At 29.3% G+C, this 21,747-nt stretch overlaps 1 long non-coding RNA gene across 2 annotated transcripts in view; it reads left to right on the forward strand.

The window, feature by feature from the left end:
* Positions 1–21,747, forward strand: part of LOC127277786 (uncharacterized) — a 342,439-nt gene that overhangs the window by 209,862 nt on the left and 110,830 nt on the right. For both annotated transcript variants that reach the window (XR_007842408.1, XR_007842407.1), the window contains one exon: positions 8,518–8,589. This is a non-coding gene — a long non-coding RNA (uncharacterized LOC127277786). The remainder of the gene's footprint in view (positions 1–8,517; positions 8,590–21,747) is intronic.

Raw genomic sequence — 21,747 nt, forward strand, 5'->3', positions numbered from 1 at the left:
CTGTTTAGAATTTATTATGTGTACTAAAAAAACAGATAAACAATTTTATATATAAGCTTCATTTACAAAATATAAATGTTATAAATATAGCTTGTTTTATTTTACAATTCACTTGTTTTTGTTTTTAATTTTCAAAAACAGATAATATAAATTTTTGCAACTAGTTTTAAAATTGTAAATAGATTAAATTTGTACCATATTACTTTTACATAAATTTAGGAAAATGGAACAAATTTCATATAGTGAATTATTTTTGAGAGTTTCTTTTGTTTATAATAATTTATTTCAGAAATTAGTTTAAAAATAGTGTGTAATTTACATTTCTACAATAAGCAGTAATAGGTCTTATAAAAGGTATACATTTTGTTTGTGAACGTTAATTAATCTATAAAATACGAAAATAAATTTAAAAAATCCTTATCTATTCAAATGTTTGTTATTGTGTAAAAGACTCGCATGGTATAAGGGTCTTTAGAAATCAGTTTTTTTTAAGCAGCGTAGGACTAAGTTTGCGTTAATAGGGAGATAATGAAGCATTTCTGACTTAACGAGGTCCCTTGCATTCTAATGTAATTTCTCTGGATAAAGCAATAATATCAAATTCTATACCGCCATCTATATATAAAAGTCGAGGCTAAAGTAAATTTCTAACACAATTTTTTTCCAAAACAAAAAAATTAATTCTTAAATTTCACAATGTTGAAAAATTTATAAAAATAATATATTAGTATTCTGAAAATTTTTTGACTCGCATCAATAAGTTATAAAAATCAATTATTATCAAAATTTAGCCATAAAATTGTGATTGGTTATACATTTCAAAAATCGTGACGAAATCTTTCTGTCGATTGTTCACAAAAAGAAAAAAATTCAGAGCAAAATTATGGAACTTAGTTGAGTAACTAATAGATATTGCGATCATTTCGGGATATTTTCAAACTTATCTGTTTGAATAAGTAATATAAAATATTTTGGATATAGTCTAAAATATTTTTTCATTTTCTATTAAAATAAAATGAGCCAAAAGTTTTGAACGTTCAAATGAAGGAAATATTTTTTCGATCATCTATAAATTATTAAAAATTATGATGAAAATATAAAATAAAACAATAAATTAAACAATTATTAAATTAATAACTTCTTTTTAGATAAAATTAAAATAAATAGGACGTTTCACGTCAACCGGCAACTTGTTGGATAATGGGTCACTCTTATGTTTTTGGGGTCGCTGATTACGAATATAAAGTCAGATTTTTAAAATTCAAAATGGCGGATCCAATATGGCGACTAAAATTTTTAAAAAATTATCAGATTTACTTGAAACTTGTTACTCGGGGGTTTTTGGGATCGCTGATTACGAATCTAAAGTCATATTTAAAAAATTTTCAAAATTCAAAATGGCGGATCCAATATGTCGACCAAATTTTTTTAAAAATAATCAGATTCGCTTGAAACTTGCTACTCGGGGGTTTTTGGGGTTGCTCATTACGAATCTAAAGTCAGATTTTAAAAATGTTCAAAATTCAAAATGGTGGAGCCAATATGGTGGTTGAAATTGTAAAATTTGTTTGCATTTATAAACTTAAATGTAATGAGGCTGATTTTTGAGGTTAAGGTTTTTAGAGTGAAGGACAGTTTTTGAAATTCAATTTGAGAATATTTGAAAGTTTTAGTTGTGCTTAAATTGTAAAAAAATGATATAGAGGAAATTTTTATAAAGGAAAGGAAAAATTTTTAAAAAAGTAATTTAAATATTTAAAGGACGAGGTTCTTGGACAAAAGGGTAGATTTTTCAAAATTTAATTTAAGGCTATTTAAAAGCCTCAAATTAGCAAAAATTATAAAAGATTTATGTAGAGTAAATTTAAAAAAATATTAAATTTCTATATTAAGGGGTAGTTTTGGGGATTAAGGGTAGTATTTTGAAAAATTACTTTTATGATATTTAAGATCCTTTAAATGAAGGCTAAATTTGTATGGAAGAAAAATTTAAAACAACTAATTGAATAATGTGAAAGGGGTGGTTTATGGAGTTAAGGGTGGCGAATCCATCCAATTTTTAAATACTTTATTAGCCATTTTGGAACCACCAATCTTATTTTATAATGTCCAGATTCAAATTCGTAATCAGCGACCCCAAAAATCCCCGAGTAACAAGTTTCAAGCAAATCTGATTATTTTTAAAAAAAATTTTGGTCGCCATATTGGATCCACCATTTTGAATTTTGAACATTTTTAAAATCTGACTTTAGATTCGTAATGAGCGACCCCAAAAACCCCCGAGTAGCAAATTTCAAGCAAATCTGATTATTTTTTAAAAAATTTGGTCGACATATTGGATCCGCCATTTTGAATTTTGAAAATTTTTAAAATATGACTTTAGATTCGTAATCAGCGACCCCAAAAACCCCCGAGTAGCAAGTTTCAAGCGAATCTGATCAAATTTTAATAAAAATGTCCGCCATATTGAATCCGCCATTTTGAATTTTGAAAATTTTTAAAATCTGATTTCAGATTCGTAATCAGCGACCCCAAAAACATAAGAGTGACCCATTATCCAACAAGTTGCAATTATTTTCTCAAGGTAATTAATACATTTGTTTGCTGAGTTAGTAAAAAAATTTGCAAAACATGGTACAGTAAGGACGCCATTTTGAATTTTTTAATTCGCCACTTTTTATTCGAAGCAGTATGAGCTGACGATTATTTTGAGCCGTAATAAGTTGATTTTCGTTGATTAGAATTTTGGATGGAGCTCTGGGCTCTGGGTTTGCAAAAAAAAATTTCGTTCATTTGAACGTTCAAAATTTTTGTCTCATAAAATGAAGATTAATAATTCCAGAAGAAATCAAATTAGAATTTGCTTATAGTCCATTTCAGAAATGTTAAAGAAACTTTTTTACTTATTGACGAGTTACTACATGAATTGCGTCACAAATTTTTTTATATTTTTTGTATTCGATTTTTTAATTTTTATGTACTAAATAATACTCTTTATGACTATTATATATTAATGGCCGATTTGATAAAAATACAATTAAATACATTAGTACTAATATAACTAATAAGATAGATATTAATGTGAGATTATAGAAAGTATAATAAGCTTCTACTTAAGATAAAGAAGTTATGCGCGAGATTAAGAGAAAATTACTGACATGATAAAAATTGTACACGTGAGTTTAAGTGGCGGGAAAAGGGGTGGAGATTAGTACTCCCATAATTCATCTCTTTTTCTCTCTCTCTCTCTCTCTCTCTCATTCTCCTCTTATTGAGGCTTAATAGGGACACCAATAACTTTAACAAAACAGCTTTATTACTATATGCTCTAATGGATCGCTAACTTGAACTATGATCTACAAACGATGATTTATCACAATTTGATCAGTCCCTATATATACACTATATATATATGTTATATAGTGTGCGTGGCTCCTTCTTCCCAAGATGACAGTTGAACTTTCACGAATATTGTCTTTACAGAAAAATTTAAAAAAAAAAAAATATATATATACACTCAATCGATAGTGACCTTTATAGGCTTCTTTTTTTTATTTTTACGTACTACTAATACTACTGTATGCACTTAGAATTACAAATATCGATATTATATATCCATATATATAATATGGATATTATGTATATACTTTATGAAAGTGTTTAAAAAAATTGAAAAAGATATGTTTTACAGTGTTTTCAAATTTGCATTCCTTCACGCAAAGGAATCATTAGTGAATTGCGAATGTTGCTATCGTGCATAAATAATTTAACATCGACGCTACTGAAGACACTTCTGAACTTTACTAACGAGTTATACTGATATATTCAACGCTTTAATTTATAGTAGAAGCAATTTCATATTCTAATTACAGTTTAATTACAATAATTGAGATTTAGTTTTGCAGTAATAATAATCGTCAAATTCAAATATCTGTGTTTTATTAGCATTATCATTATTATTATTATAGTATTTTAGAACGCTGGGGTCAATTGACGGATTCGCTTTAATCAAAAAAAAAAAAAAATTGAAATATTTTATTAAGATTTGGTAAATTTATCATTTTGTGAATAAATATTTTTTAAATTTTGAATCTATCAAAAAAAATGTATTCTGCAGGAATAATTAGGTTAGATCAGGTTAGATTATATTAGGTTAGGCTAGGTTAGGTTTTATTAGGTTAGGTTAGGATAAGTTAGGTCAGGTTAGGTTAGGTTAGACTAAGTTAGCTTAGGCCAGGTTAGGTTATATTAGGTTAGGTTAGGATAAGTCAGGTCAGGTTAGATTAGGGTAAGTTAGGTCAGGTTAGATTAGGATAAGTTAGGCCAGGTTAGGTTAAGTTAGAATAGGTTTTGTTAGGTTAGGATAAGTTAGGTCAGGTTAGGTTAAGTTAGAATAGGTTTTGTTAGGTTATATTTGGTTAGGTCAGGTCAGATTAGGTTAGGTTAGGTTAGGATAGCCTAACTTAGGTTAGGCTAAGTTAGCTTAGGTCAGGTTAGGTTAGGATAAGTTAGGTCAGGTTAGGCTAGGTCAGGTTAGGTTATATTTGGTTAGGTCAGGTCAGATTAGGTTAGATTAGGTTAGGTTAGGATAGCCTAACTTAGGTTAGACTAAGTTAGCTTAGGTCAGGTTAGGTTAGGATAAGTTAGGTCAGGTTAGGTTAGGCTAGGTCAGGTTAGGTTATATTTGGTTAGGTCAGGTCAGATTAGGTTAGATTAGGTTAGGTTAGGATAGCCTAACATAGGTTAGGCTAAGTTAGCTTAGGTCAGGTTAGGTTTTATTAGGTTAGGTTAGGATAAGTTAGGTCAGGTTAGGTTTTGTTAGGCTAAGTTAGCTTAGGTCAGGTTAGGTTATATTAGGTTAGGTTAGGATAAGTAAGGTCAAGTCAGGTCAGGTTAGATTAGGGTAAGTTAGGTCAGGTTAGATTAGGATAAGTTAGGCCAGTTTAGGTTAAGTTAGAATAGGTTTTATTAGGTTAGGTTAGGATAAGTTAGGTCAGGTTAGGTTAGGCTAAGTTAGCTTAGGTCAGGTTAGGTTATATTAGGTTAGGTCAGGTCAGATTAGGTTAGGATAGGCTAACTTAGGTTAGGCTAAGTTCGCTTAGGTCAGGTTAAGTTATATTAGGTTAGGTTAGGATAAGTTAGGTCAGGTTAGATTAGGTTAGGTTATGCTAAGTTAGCTTAGGTCAGGTTAAGTTATATTAGGTTAGGTTAGGATAAGTTAAGTCAGGTTAGATTAGGTTAGGTTAGGCTAAGTTAGCTTAGGTCAGGTTAGGTTATATTAGGTTAGGTCAGATTAGATTAGGTTAGGATAGGCTAACTTAGGTTAGGCTAAGTTCGCTTAGGTCAGGTTAGGTTATATTAGGTTAGGTTAGGATAAGTTAGGTCAGGTTAGATTAGGATAAGTTAGGCCAGGTTAGGTTAAGTTAGGATAGGTCAGGTTAGGTTATATTAGGGTAGGTTAGGATAAGTTAGGTTAGGCTAGGCTAGGCTCGGTTCAATTATGTTGAAAAATTGAGATTCAGGAGCAAAAGATTTCGAGTTTTAAAAAGTTATAACCGGTTCTTTGATTAGAACCCTCAATTTTAATCAGTAAAATAAAATTACAAAAAAAGTTTTTTATAAGATAATAATTTTCCTCAAAAAAGATGAACTTGTCTCGCTATGTCAAATGACAGGCTGCTGAATTTCTTAGTCGGTATATGTATATATATATATATATGTATACATTTTGTATCACGGTCAATATAAGAGGACGGTAATTAGTGTCCGGTAACCAGCGATTAGACCAAAGGCCCCCTTTGCAAGAGGCTCGTGACCGGGCACTGGTCACGATATCGACGAAGGAAAGATTTCAACGTCAAGTACTAAAATCTTTTAACGTTATCACTTGAATGTTCGTGCTGTTCATCTTCAATTTGTGCTCGAGTAATTAATTGACTCGAACCCCATATAGCGCGCGCTATATATTGCGTTTAAAGTCTCAAAACTGTTCCATGTTATTTCCGTTGAAAGATGTTTCGACTTGATTATAATTTTAACTCTGATATCTACCTATATAGAGAATATGTACTGACAACTTGAACTTGTTCCCTTTTGTTTTCTTTCATCAAGCTCTATATAAACTTTGTATTATTTCAAACAAAGTAAAGCGAGTGCAAGAAGTGTAAAACTAACTTTAAACTCATATTCTTGGTAATTTCATTTTTTTTCTTTGTTTTTCTTAATTATAGAGACAAATTTTCATTAAGAATGCGTTGACTTACACCATAATGTTTGTAGAAAAAAATTAAATTGCAAGATTTTAAAACAACTAATAGCTGTGCTTTTAAAAATTCATTTATTTTATAACACAGACCTGTTGAATTTGACTTTTTTATTTTTGATATCTGACTGGTTTTCAAAGTATTTTTTATCTGCTAAACACGATCTCGGGTTCAAAAATTATTCAGCACGTGAGGATATTGATAAAAGTGGGGGTAAAATCTAAAAAAAACACGTTTTTTTGCTTTTACCTCCTTTTTTTAAAAAATCTTCACGTGCTAAACAATTTTGGAACCAGGGATCGGGTTTAGCGGATAAAAAATACATTGAAAACCATTCCGATATGAAAAATAACCAAAAATATTTTTTTGGGTCTCTATCCCCACTTTTTTCAAAATGCTTTATTTTTTTGGGTAGCGACTGTAAAAAATTTCTTGTTATTTTTGATATCGGAATGGTTTTTAGTGTATTTTTGTCTGCTGAACACAATCCCGGGTTCCAAAATGGTCTAACACGTAAAGGTTTTGATGAAAGTGAAGGTAAAGGCCAAAAAAAACGTGCTTTTGGTGTTTTACCTCCACTTTTCTTAAAATCCTGACGTGATAAACAATTTTGGAACTCGGAATCGCGTTTAGCGGATAAAAATACATTGAAAACCATTCCGATATCAAAAACAACCAAAATTTTTTTTGGGGTCTCTATCCCCACTTTTTTCAAAATGCTCTAATTTTTGGGCAAAGACTACAAAAAAATTTTTTGGTATTTTTGATATTGAAATGGTTTTCAGTATATTTTTGTCCTCTGAACACGATCTCGAGTCCCAAAATTGTCTAGCACGTCAAGATTTAGAAAAAAGTGGAGGTAAAGGTAAAAAAACGTGTTTTTGAGGTTTTGCCCCCATTTTTCTCAAAATCTTGATGTGCTACACAATTTTGAGACCCAGAAGCGTGTTCAGCGTACAAAAATACATAGAAAACCATTCCAATATTAAAAATACCAAAAATTTTTTTTGGGGTCTTTGCCCAAAAAATAGAGTATTTTGAAAAAAGTGGGGGTAGAGACCCCAAAAAAAAGTTTTTGGTTATTTTTGATATTGGAATGGTTTTCAATGTATTTTTGTCCGCTGATCACGATCCCGTATACCAAAATTGTATATCACGTCAGGATTTTGAGAAAATTGGATGCAAAACCCAAAAAACACGTTGTTTTTGTACCTCTCCTAAAATGATTAAAAATTACACTTATGTTGCATATAATATGTTAATATAAATTTTTTCCCTTGAAAAATTTTGGTCGAAATAATATATCACGAGGAAATATTTCTCACTGACTAAATTTATATTTATATATATATATATATATATATAAATATATTGATTTGGAAAGTGTACAAAAGAAAGTACCGTGGGAATTGCGAGAAACGATTGTATGCATATATATATACACTCACATATATACATCATGAAATCGCGCACTCGATGCGCACGATTCAGAGCAATCGACTCGGACTCTCTTATTTTGAGATAAGAAATGAGAACTTGGATGAACAGTAAAGCAAATGAACGCAATATTGTAATCGCCTCAGGCAACATAACCCGGAATACAGATTTGGCAATTATTTCCCAACAATTTATATACTTAAGAATGTGTGTGTGTGTTTGTATGGAGAAAACTGATATCCTTACCAGGAACGATTATTAATTATATATGACTATGAATTAATAATTATTATCAGTATAAAAGAAAATAAGAATTTTTTTTTTCATCATACGAAAAATCAACATTTTGATACACTATCATATATAGTAAAAGTTATCTGATAAAATAAAGTCGACGAAACTTTCACTGAACGTGGAAATTTATTGACATTTAACAAATTTAGTCGTAAATTATATCTATATTTCAATTATCAGTTTTCAATATTCAACTCTCCTATATCGGTTTATCTGTGAAATTATTGAATTATTTAATATTTCCTTGTTAATGATTATGATTATGATTATTATTGTTATTATTATTGTTACTATTATTATTATTATTGATATTATTATTATTATTTTGCAAATTTATACAATGTACTTATTAAATAATTGAGTAGAGAGATTGCAATTTAATTAATGTAATGTGTTTTAAATTCAATTAATATTATAATGTGTAAATTGTATGACATTGTATTATTTAAAAGCAGTTGGTAATTTCATCAACTTTTAAATTACTGGAACATATTTTCTGACATTATCTAAATTTACTTTTCAGGATTTTAAGGAATACCCATGGGGAGCAACAATTTCTTCATACAACTTTTCTGAATCGTATGCAAGAAGTAAAGTGAGTCATTTTGAAATTTTAAAATTATTACCACTTATTTGAGGTTAAAAACTGTTAACTTGTTAAAAACTTGGTTTTTATAACAAAATTTTGGTTGGCTGAAACAAAGTCGTTAAGTTATCTCAACTAAACATTTGGTTAGGCCAATAAAATTATTTCGTTGAACATTTTTAAATTCCAACCAAAATTTGGGTTACGACAACAAAATAATTTGGTTAACACAACAAAATAGTTTGATTTAAAAAACCAAATAGTCGTTTGATGTCGTAAACAAAATTTGGTTATACGACAACCAAATAATTTAATTCGCTCTCTTTTACCTCAATTAGTTTAAATCTCTCACAAAGATGGGTAGTCCTGTGGTCAGAGCTCCCGACTCGCAGTTTAAAAACAGAGGTTCGATCCCAGGCGGAGATGAGATTTTTCAAAGTCCACAAATATTTCAATTGGATAAATATAAATTAAACGTTAAATTGGATGATAAATAAATAATAAAATAAATATAAAATAAAAAGAAATAAGGTAGAATCAAATTTTTAATTTTACAAAAAAAAACTGTTGGTTTGCTCAACCAAACATTTTTGCTGACCTAACAAAAAATGTTGGTTGACCTAACCAAACATTTTTGTTATGTCAACAAAAAAAAACACTCAACCAAATTTTTTAGTTGACTCAAAAAAATATTTTGGTTGCTTAAATACCAACAAAATTTTTTTGTTGGACCAATCAAATTGATTGCTCTGACTAAATATATTTCTCAGTGTAATTCAGCAGAATTTTCATTTAATAGAATTTTATGTAATTCGAATGTATAAATGACAGAAATTCCAATTCACTAAATTTCATTTTTCCGAATTTTTATTTGCAAAAATTTTTACTTTTTCAGAAATTAGAATTCTTAAAACGCCAAAGTTTTCTATTTGTCCGCAATTACAAATGACCAAACAAACAATTGACAGAAAGATTTCGGCGCAATTTTTAAATATTGACCAATCAGAAATTACTAAGAAAATCGTGATTGGTCAATTTTTAAAATTGCGCCGAAAGCTTTCTGTCGATTCATGTTCGGTCATTTGTAATTTCGGACAAATGATAGTTCGGCGTTTAAAAATTCTATAAATTAAAAATTTGTACAAATAGAAATTTAGTCACAAGAAAATTTGGTGAATTGAAAATTTTTGACATTTAAAAATTTGACTCACTTAAAATTATGTTAAATAAGAAATTTGTTACATTAAAATTCTTTTAAATGAAAAGTCTTGTAAAGAAAATGACTGTAAAATAAAAATTATGCCAAACAAAAATTCGGTATAGCTAAAAATTTTTGTTAAGTAAAAATTCGTGTAAAAAGGAAATTCTGTTAATTAAAATTCACACTAAAATTATTTTAAATATCAAACATTCGATACCTAACAATTTTTTAAAATAAAAATTTGTTTAAAAAGAATTTTTAAAAATGAAAATTCGTCTAAAAAAACAATTATAACTAAGAAAATTTATCAAAATGAAAATTCTAACTAATGATTTTTATGTAAAATAAAAAATTTTGGTTTTTACTTTTTTAACATTATCTGTTGTGATACCTCTCTTTGAGTAATATTTATATAAAAAAGGTGTTTAAAAATAATTCTGTGATGATGCAATAATAGTGTCAATATATATACATAAATAAATACATTTATATATCTTATTGAATTGCGTGCGAACATATAATGAAACTACTATCGTAAATTAATTGATTATATGTAGGTGGACTATCTATTTAATTGCCTGGTAACGGATATTGAGAGAAATCAGTCGAGAAGTTTTGCTTATCGAGACAAAGTTACGAAAGTGCTTGTATCAATTAAGGGAGGCCGTACAATTAATGTGTATAGTCATTTCACATCGAAATAGTGAATACAAATTAGACACACAAAATAACGAGTAAAAAAAAAATTTTATTTCTTTACTAAAAAAAAAAAATAAATAATCCGATTTACATAATTATTTAACATATTTATATTTGTTCGAATTATATTTTGACAAAATTTCCATTAAACTTATTTTTTATTTTACAAAATTTTTACTTAACCGAAAATTCATTTAGGGTCAGCCGGGGTAAATCCGAACGCTAATTATTTCAGCTTAATTAAAATTTTAAAAAATAAGTTATACATGAGAATTTTTACCTCAGATCCTCTTCAAGAGATTCTAAGTATTATCCCATTTTTCGTTTGTCAATTTGCAACAGCATAATCAAAGATTACGAGTATTGCAAAAAAGATTGAAAATCAAAGATGACACTCTTTCAGTATTTTGTCTCGTATTTGAAGAAAAAGAAGCTAAAAATTCATTTTATTATTTATAATTGTTTGTTATGAATACTAGATCAGAAACTATTTTTCATTTTTGCCTTCTGTAAAATTTTATTAATAATATCAGACCGTTCGTATTTACCCCGGAAAATTGGAAAACCGGGGTAAATCCGAACGTTATTTTCAATAATTTTTTCTTATATCAAAGCCACACAAAATTGTTTTTATTTGATTACACTATTATTTTAACATTATAAAAGTACATAGAAAAAAGTTTTTCTTTCTATATGTATACTATTTAGTAATTAATAAGCAGAAACTTAATCTCTGTTCTCTCGAAGGAGTGTTCCACTTTTTTTGCCAAATGGTTTGTTGAAAAAAGTTTTTCAGGATCTTAAAAAAATTTGGTATTCCAGGGTTTTTGGGGTTGCTGATTACCAATTTGAAGTCAGTTTTTCAAAATTCAAAATGGCGGATCCAATATGGCGGACGGGAATTAAAAAATTCATTGTATTCGCTCGAAAATTGTTACTCGGGGGGTTTCAGGGTCGCTGATTACGAATTTGGAGTTAGCAAATTTGATCATTTTTAAAAATAAGTTTTAGGAAAGTCCACCATTTTGAATTTAAAAAATTTGACTTTTATTTTTGTATTTACATTCAATCACTCCAAAATACTTTCTGTACCAAGTTTTGCAAAAATCCGTTATGATTTGATAAAGTTATTGAAGGTTTTAATTGTGTAATGCATTTTAATTTTTAACCTGTTTGATTTTTGTATTTATATATGATGCATTATTACATAATAGGTTTATTATCGTATTTTTTTGAGTTTTTATATGAGTTTAACAATTGCAATACTTTAAATTTATTTTCCCTAAGATTTTTCTGAAATACAGTGCGACATTCGTATTTACCCCGGTATTTTAGGAAAGTTGCAATGTATCGAGGTAAATACGAACGCTAAGTTTCCTGCGATTGTAATTTATCAAAAAATTTTGCTACCCCATAAAATTGTTCTATGGAAGTAAAGTAACAACTTCATGCACCAGAATACCGGAAGTATTGTTTTTTAAAAGAAAAAACTTATGTTATTGTTGAAACTTACTAAAAGCGTTCGGATTTACCCCGGCTGACCCTAACAGAATTTTTTATTTATTTGAATTTTTATTTATCAGTACTTTCGTTTTCAAATAAATTTGAAATTTTTCTGACAAATATTTATTTGAATAACTAAAAATTCTGCCAAATAAAAATTCTGTTAAATGTATTTTCTGTTAAGTAAAAATTCTGCGTGAAAAATCAGTTGAAAAATAGAAATTCTGTCAATTAATAATTTGAAGAAATAAAAATTCGGTCTCCCCTGTACATGTCAGAAATGAAAAAAAAATTTGATCCAAGATAAATTCTCTCTTTCTCTCTCTCTCTCAATTTTTTTTTCGAATTTTGACCATTCCCTCCCCACATTTTGTTGTAAATGAGAAAAAAAGAGATACGTATTTTTTTGTTTCGATTTTAATAAAACTTTAATGGTGCCTCAGAGAACTTGAAATTTTACGTGCATTTTGCATGAGGAAAAAACACTTTTTCGTAAATTTACTGTCAAAATGTCAAAAACCAATGTTTTTTGACTGGACTACTCTACTTTTCTTCAGAAATATTCGAAGAATAACACACAACAAATGATTTATAAAATTTTTAATGTTAACTATTTTTTAAACGACCTCAAAGTCCCCTAAAAAGTGAAATAATGTAATATATTAAAAAATTGCTTATTATTTTCTTCCTGTTTATTTATTTAACAGATTTAGTTATTCCTTAATTATTAAAACTAGTATTTTTGTTTGTCAGTGCATAAATTTTTAAAATTATTTAAACAATTTTTAATTGTTGCTATTTAACTATTCTCAAATTATTTTCTATATATATATATATATATATATATAACAAAAAAGAGAAGCGAAAACATTGATGAAATGATAGAAGTGCCTTAATAAAGTGGCAATAATCATTGCCAGGAAAGGTTCGTATTTTCACCTGTCTATCTAAGGTGTATCGTATGTGGCGCAGAGAGCGTTTCGATCTTTTTTTCTTTTCTTTTTTTTTATTCTGCAGCAAAGATTCAGCTTTGTGGCTTCGAAGCTTCGATCGGTTCCAATTGGCTGTTTGGTGTATATATACGGATGGTCGGACGTATCGACAGGTTCGGTGACAATTTATCGTGCCGCTGTTTATATCCGCTCGATCGAAACTTACAGCTCCAACAGGGAGACGGCTTCTCGTATACAGTACATACACATATATATATAGTAGTTTCTAGTATATAAATCTCAAACGAACAATTCAAATTAAATGAAATTAAAAAAATTATTCAGGACAACTAATATAGATTAGTAATGTATTAAAATATTTTAAAAAACTTAAAAATACTTTTAAATTTGAGGTGGATGAATTTCCCCTAAAAATCATTAGTTAAAATTTTCATTTTAAAAAATTTTATTAGTTGTAATTATTTTTTAGATGAAGTTTCATTTTTCGATTTATCATTTGATAAAATTTATTTTTAATTGAAACTTTTATATAACACAATTTTTAGGTACCGAATTCTGCTTGAACTAAATATTAATTTAACAGAATTCTCATTTAACAGAATTTTCAGTGATTTAAATTTTTAAATGACAAAATTTTCAATTCACGTAATCTTAATTTTTCCGAATTTTTATTTGTACAATTTTTTATTTTGTCAGAAATTAGAATTTTAAAAAATCTCGAATTTCTATTTGTTCGAAATTGGAAAGGTCCGAAAAACAACCAACAGAAATATTTATCGGCGCATATTTTAAAATTAATCAATCACAATTTTTCTGATAATTTCTGAATGATTAATTTTTAAATTTGCGCCGAATTCTTTTTGTCAATTGTTTGTCGGTCACTTGCCGTTTCGGACATGATGAAAATTTGGCCTTTTGAAGAATTTTATCAAATTAACAATTCGTGTAAATAAAAATTTGAATAAACAAAAATTTGGAGAAATGAAAATTCGGTGAATTGAAAATTTTGGCATTTAAAATTCGAATCACGTAAAATTCGCTTGAATGAAAATTCGGCAAAATTAATATTACGGTAAAATAAGAATTTTTCGAATAAAAAGTTGGGTAAAGAGAAACTTCGTAAAATAAAAATTCTAATAAAATTTTTAAAATGAAAATTCTAACCATTGATTTTTATGGAAAATTCATACGCTAAGTATTTAAAAATTTTTTTTCATAAAACACATGCCTACATAAATTTTATAAATTTATATAAAAAAAAAATATTGTTTTAAAAACAAATACTTTGAATGATATAATTACTTAGTCGATAATAATTATTTTTTGCGTTTGTTATTTTTAACGATAGTGAATTTTTTTTGTGTGTATGTGTAATGAGAAGGAGCTTTTGTGTGCGTGTAAAAGTTTGATAAAAAGATAACTTACGAAATAAACTACGAAAGTTGTAACTACCATATAGGTATAACATTGTGGGAGCTCGTGGTTCAAAGAAAAGTAGCGTGACCTGTGACACGCACGCTATAAACAATCCTGAAGCAGTAAACGGATCTGCGCTGTTATACGCTCGTTGAGTTCAAAACTGAACCTCAATGATCTATGCTGACTTTTTATCGATCGATCGCAAAGCAGGCTTTAATGTTCTTTCAAATGCATCTAGATTACTAAAGTTCTCTTAACAATACAAGTGTTGATTTTTTTCTTTTCTTATACTAGAGAGAGAGAGAGAAAGAGAGAGAAGGCAAATAATATATAATACAGCAATGTCACGAAAATGAGTATATGCTTATGTCTTTCTATATTGTTGACATGTACTACTTGAATTTATGGAAATTTATTTTCCCTTCATTAGTTTTTTTCTAAGTTATTTAATATTTCAAGTAAAAATATTTGTGTATAGTTTTTTGGGGTTTTAAAAATTATTGCTGATACCAGCAAATTATTCGTCCATCAAAAAAAAATATTCTAAAATATTACTTGGCAATTATTTTAGTATACTTAAATTCAATATGTGAAGAGCTCCACCGAATAACGATCTCTATGGCACAATTGAAAAGTTTGATTATAAACTTTCATAAAATGTAAATTTTCATTATATTAGTATAACAACTGTATGTGAATTATTATTACTAATAGAATTAGTAATAGTTACTAACTATGTGATGAATAACAGTTTACATATACTTATTACCAATTTCATGAAAACATAAGTACTTTCGAAAACTATGTGATTTTTTGAAAAAACCAATAAGGCGGCTCCAAAATAACCTATAAATGCATGTAAATAGAGCGCATGATTATCTAATAACAATAATTAATTAGAATTTCTCTTTTAAAGAATTTAATTAGAAATAATTATTTTTTAGACGAATATTTAGTTTTCGAATTTCACGGAATTTCCTTTTTTTAATGAATTTTCACTTAACCATATTTTTAGCTACTGTTACGTCTCAAATAGAGAAATAACTAACGAAATAATATTTTATTTTATTTATGGCCACTCAGTGATTCAGTGAATTCCTCTTTCATTTACAGAGCAGAAGGCTTTGAGCTAAGGGTACAGGGAAGAAAGAGAATTGTGATTTTTAATGACAAGGTTACAAATTTATTTAGAAAAAAATTTCGAGTTGTAAAATTGATCTTTGAGAGAGAGTATCCTGAAGCAACCATTCTTGAAATAAGGAGAAGTCAGCATTCCACTGCAACAAGGAATGTAAAGGTTACTATAAATTTTTAGGGTTTCGTGGCCCATGGCCGAAAGCCTTATAGTTTCACTTTGGCGTCCGTCTGTCCGTAGTATATTTTGGGGCACCACAGCTCCCAAAATCAAATTTTAGGGCACAGATCCCAAATTAAAATTTTGGGGCACCACAGATCCTGAATTCAAATTTTGGGGCCCCACAGATCCCAAATTAAACTTTTGGAACACCAGAGATCCCAAATTCGAATTTTGTGGCACCATAGCTCCCAAATTCGAATTTTTGGGCCCCACAGATCCCAAATTCGAATTTTGGGCAAACATAGCTTCCAAATTCGAATTTTGGGGCACCACAGATCTCAAATTCAAATTTTGGGGCACCATAGCTCCTAAATTGAAATTTTGGGGCCCCACAGATCCCAAATCTCCATTTACTGAGTGTACATTTTCCCGAATGGACATTACATGTCCCATTAGTTAACATGCCCCTATAATTAACATGTCCCTGTAGTTCACCTGTCTCAGTAATTGACATGTCCCAATAGTTGACATGTCCATATAGTTGACATGTCCCTATAGTTGACATGTCTTAATAGTGGACATTATCGAATGGACATTTTACCTACTGTTTTTGTTTGTGAATCAAAAAAGATAAATAATAGAAGAAAGACCTCCACTCCACAGCCACTCTTTCTTTTTTCTTTCATTTACATTTTTGAATTTTGATTTTGCCAATTTTTGATTTTCTTCGAATTTACTGTCTGGGGGAGAATTAATTTATAGAAATTAATATTTTATAATTTATAATTAATTTATAATAAAAATTTTGCTAAATAAATAAAATTTAATAGTACATAAAATTTATTTTATTTTATTTTTGATTTATTTTTTTTTAATTAAAATTTAAAGCGCCACGAAACCCTAGATGTAGGCGCAATTGCGCCTAGTTCTTTTCCTATTTTTATAAGGAGGAAGGATTTAGATAAAAAGGTATCGATTTACCTTGAAAATTTAGATGTAAGTTGTATGAAAAGGACCACTGCTATGTCTTTAAATATAAGCAGCAACGGCTGGTAGCAGATATCGTTTAAGAGCTCACATGAAGGTTGACGGGCCGCTTGGTAATGATCACAGGTCCGGAGTTCAGTTGACTGCGATGAAAACCCAAATAATTAAATTCTTTCAGAAAAGGAAGAATAGATGATTTCCAAATATTATGCGAAAGTCAAAGCCTTAAATACTTGGATGAGTTCTTTTTGACGTAGAAACTTTTAATACTTGACACAGAGATTCTTTTAAGTTCAACTTGAGTATAAAATTGGGCAGAGTACTTCTGCAAGATTTTGTACTGATGTTAAGGGTTTTCGATACCGTTCTAATACAGAATAGAAAGAGTACGACTATGGTTATTCGCAGCTGTAGAAGAGCGTCTGTGCTCTTCTAATGCGGCGATACCACAGGGGTTCGTCACATAGGAAAAATTAGAAAGAAAGCATTTTATTGCATAATCGGAGCGTCTGTGCTCTTCTAGTGTAGCGATACTACAGAGGTTCGTCTGATTTTAGCACATAAGGAAAATTAGAAAGAGAGCATTTTGTTTTGTGGGGTCTGTGCTCTTGTAGTGTCATAAAAGGTTTCTCGCTTCTATTTGTATGTTTTAGAAATACAGTATATAGACCTAAGAGGATACAAAATGCAGGGGTCTTTTATATATAAAAGAAAGATGTTTAGTTGCACGACAAAAGGGCGGAAGTTTTACATTTAAGAGAAAGGTATTTAGATGCGTAAAAAAAGCACGGGTGTTTATCGCAAGAAAAACGCAACTCGGCATAGATTAAAAACAAGAATTCCTATAATATGAATATGAAAGTTACGGTGACGTGACACTACCAAATTTTTGTTTGGCAAAATTTTTATTTTCAAGTCATTTAATTTACATGAACTTTTATTTAAAAAAATTTTAATTTAATCAAACTTTAATTTAACAGAATTCTCATTAAACTGAATTTTATTTGATTTGAATTTTTAAATGACAAAAATTCCAATTCATCGAATTTTTCATTGTATGAATTGTTAATTGATAGAATTTTTAAGACGCCAAATTTTCATTCGTCCGAAATGACAAATTGTCGAACAAACAATCGACAGAAAAATTTGGTGGCAATTTTTAAAATTGACTAATTAAAAATTATTTTTAAAAAAATCGTGATTGGTGAATTTTAAAAATTGCCACCAAATTTTTCTGTCAATTGTTTGTTCGGTAATTTGTAATTTCAGAACAAATGAAAATTCGGCGTCTTATTTAAAATTCTATCAATTAAAAACTTGTACAAATAAAAATTCGGACAAATTAACATTCGGTGAATTGAAATTTCGGTCATTTAAAATTTCGAATGATATAAAATTCGATTGAATGAGAAATCGTTTAAATTAAAATTCGATTAAATTAAAGCGTCAACGCCAATTTCATGAAGGTCAATTTTCATAATTTTTCTGGATACTGGCATTCGGTATTGAATTAATACTGACCGAGTACTGGTTTGCCATTACTGACTCAATAATACTGGCACGGTATAAGAAAATACTGGCATACCGGTATTGGCTTGCAGTGTTGGCACAGTACAGAATTTAATCCATCTTAGTACTGAACCAATACTGGTAAGCCAACTGTCGGCCAGCCAGTATTGATGCATGATTGCGCCTGTTGTCAATATCGGCGTTTAATACAAATTTTTGCTTGGGAAGTAACAAATCTTATTTTTGACATTAATACAGTGTTGCTTCATTTACTTGATCCATTTTTATTAATATGTTTATGACCTGTCCGTCTTCACTCTAAATCTGAATCAGTAAAAATTTCACTGACTTGAAATCAGTGAAATTTTCACTGATTCAGATTTAGAGTGTGGTTATAGGTTATATTTGACCCATCTTAATGGATTTTTCAAAAGGCCACAGTTTTCATTTTCGAGTATTGAGCAATAATTTTGAAAGCTATCAATTTTGAAGATAGGTGACTGTACTGAATGAAAGTTGAGGAAAACAGTTGTACTCGAGGAATATACAAAGGACTCATTAATTAAATGGCTATAAAGCGTGACTCATATAAAACAGTTTATTTACTAGAAATATAATTAACAGAAATTCGACTTATCGAGACGTTATTCGACACTTGGGGTCGGCTAAAAACTTTGACTTATCGAAAAAAATTAACACGCAATGCATATAGGATATGGACGGGACCTAAGAATTACTTCGAATTATCGAAAAATTTGAGTTATCATACGCTTTGTCTTATCGAGAGTAGACTATATATATATATAGTAATCCATCAAAGTAAAGAAAATTTTTCTCTTGACGCTGATCAATTCTTGAAAAGTGTGAATACAAATATAGGCAAAGTAGTAGAAGAAGAATAAGACTAAAAAGATGAAGAAGACGAAGAAGAAGAAGAAGTAGAAGGAATTGAGAGGAGATATACATCAAAAAGAACGATTTCGTGGACGTTCGAATCGTTACATCGGCGGGTTGTAGATCGTGACTTCCGGGTTTTCCAGTTTGGATTCTCTCACGCGTATACAAGCGCAATGCCACTTGCGCAATTATTAATGGCTCATTCGCGCGACTGGTTTCTCCAACGGCCGATGAGGCGTCACTCGTGCCAAAAGTTAAGCCGCTAGCGTTATAGCCGCGGCGCTACCGTATATATATTATATACATATATATATATATATATGTATATGCGAATATACATCCGCGTTACACGCAGGCGTAATATAAAGGGGTGACCTTTTCTCGCGTTCCATTCAAATCGTGCACAGCAAGTCGCTCCTTTTGAGCTGCACGCTCGAATATACATATATAATACATATATACACAAGAAGCTATAATGTAATGCGACTTTCGAGAAACTTGGCGCAAGATTCGCGGGAGGAAAGAAAGAGAGAGAGAGAGAGAGAGAGAGAGAGAGAGAGACACGACAAGCATCATCGTGTATAAACATGGAACGCAAGTTCGCGAGAGATCTTCGTAAGTCGTAAGTTGACACCTTTCGTGTACGATACTCGCACTTACAGCAAAACTTTTGACATGATTCTTAGGAAAATTGCGCGCACGAGACACCAAACACCAGTGCCTTTGATTTATGGAATGAATTCTTTTATTCTTTGTATTTTCCTTTTTTTGTTTCTAATACACGATATGAATATTAATCTTTTCCTGAAAAGTCTTTGGATTTCAATTCTTCTTCCTGTGTTAATAAGAGGTTGAAAAAAATTATCGTTATACTCTCAATTTTATAGTACATTGAAAGACTTTTCATTTAAAAAATTAAAAATTAATATAACACTTGCAGAAATTGCAACGGAATTATTATATGCACAGTGCTCTAGAAACAGTGCCAGGTATAAAAAAAATGGGTGTAAAAAGTGGGTTATATTTGTGATTATTTATAGCCAAAATCTAGTTAAAGGGTTAAAAAAAACAATTATTTTTGGAATTTTGTTTTCAGATACAGATTTTGTAGGATACTTGTAAGATTTTTGCTCGATCTGCAGACAAATAATTTTTTCTCTTTTGAACTAAAAAAGAAAATTAAAAATCGTTTAAAATTTAAAAATTTACGACCTCAAAATTTCGAACAATATTATCATAAAAAAATTTTTTCCCCAAGACTGAATTTTCTAATTCAAAAAACAGATCTAAATGGGTTTAATCAAAATCTAATCAAAGCCAACGACGAGAGTATAGGAATTGCGAAAGCAACTGAAGCAACACTCACTTTATCCAAAGGATTTTTCTTCTTTTTTTTCTTTTTTTTCTGGGGGAATAAACGAACTAGCTGATAATACTTGAAATATATATATATATATATATATATATATATATATATATATATATATATATATATATATATATACATAGAGAATATACACACACACTAAGAAATCCGAATCCGTCTGAAGGATTTTCGGACATGTGTGTACATAATGCTTTTGAACGAACACAGGTGCTTTTTCTATTTGTAGTTTGTTTCAACCTTAAGTCGTAGTTTGCTGCTATGGGAAAATCGGGGGATTATAGGGATCGCCCTGAAGCTGGTTCGGTTGGTAAAATGTCGAACTAGTTTATACGGTACGGATAACTAGAGTAGAAGATGGCTTAGAGGATGAAGAAGAAGAAGAAGAACGTTGAGGATATTGCAACCGATGGACAGTGTGCTCAAGGTGATTGGCTAATGTCACGAAGCATTTCAAAAACCTTCATGTCAATAAAGTTGAAAAAGCAAATTCAGGAAAAAATACTCCGGAATACTCTTAAAATTAAATGCTATATAGATGCCCTATTCTGAATTTAAAAGTTACCATATAATTTTTGACAAAATACATATTTAATTTTGTTACTCTATGTACGTTAGTGATGAATAATAATATGTTATGCAAAGAATTCATACATACTTATATATGAGGTATTCAATGCGTAAAAAATACCTAAATGTACGTTAGTATAAAAAAACTGAACCCTACATACAGTTTTAAAAGTAAAATTTTAATCCATAAAAAAATGCGATCTCTAAATTAGAAATAGGAAAGCAGTGTAATGACGGCTATGACTTTGCTCCCTGCATGCTTCTGCCACCTGACGGCGACATGTCGTAATAAACCTGTCATTATATTGCTTTCCTATTTCCAATTTCGCATTTGCATATTAAAATAGATCGTTATAAGATTTTAAAATAACAATTTTTTTACTACCTAAATCTTAAAAAAAACTTTAGCGGAAAAAAAAGAAACAACAAAGAACCTTTGTCAAACACTACCATTTTTATTTACTTGTAACTAATATTATTCTAAATTATATGATGTAAAAAAATTTATTTTCTTAATATTATTTTACAAAATGTACACTTTTTATATTTTGATAATCCTAAACATAATTCTATCAGTGAGATAATATTTTTTAAAATTATAATTTTCACTAAACATTTTAAATGTGACGTAAAAATTTGGAATTTTATTACCTTTATACCTGCTTTGCGAGTTGTATATTTATATATAATAATATAAAGGGGCATCATAAACAGAAGGTTATATTAATGGAAACAGACAATCCCTAAA

This window comes from Leptopilina boulardi, unplaced genomic scaffold (genome assembly GCF_019393585.1).
Source record: "Leptopilina boulardi isolate dan_hultmark-lab unplaced genomic scaffold, ZJU_Lbou_2.1 LbouV2_179, whole genome shotgun sequence".
Taxonomy (NCBI): domain Eukaryota; kingdom Metazoa; phylum Arthropoda; class Insecta; order Hymenoptera; family Figitidae; genus Leptopilina; species Leptopilina boulardi.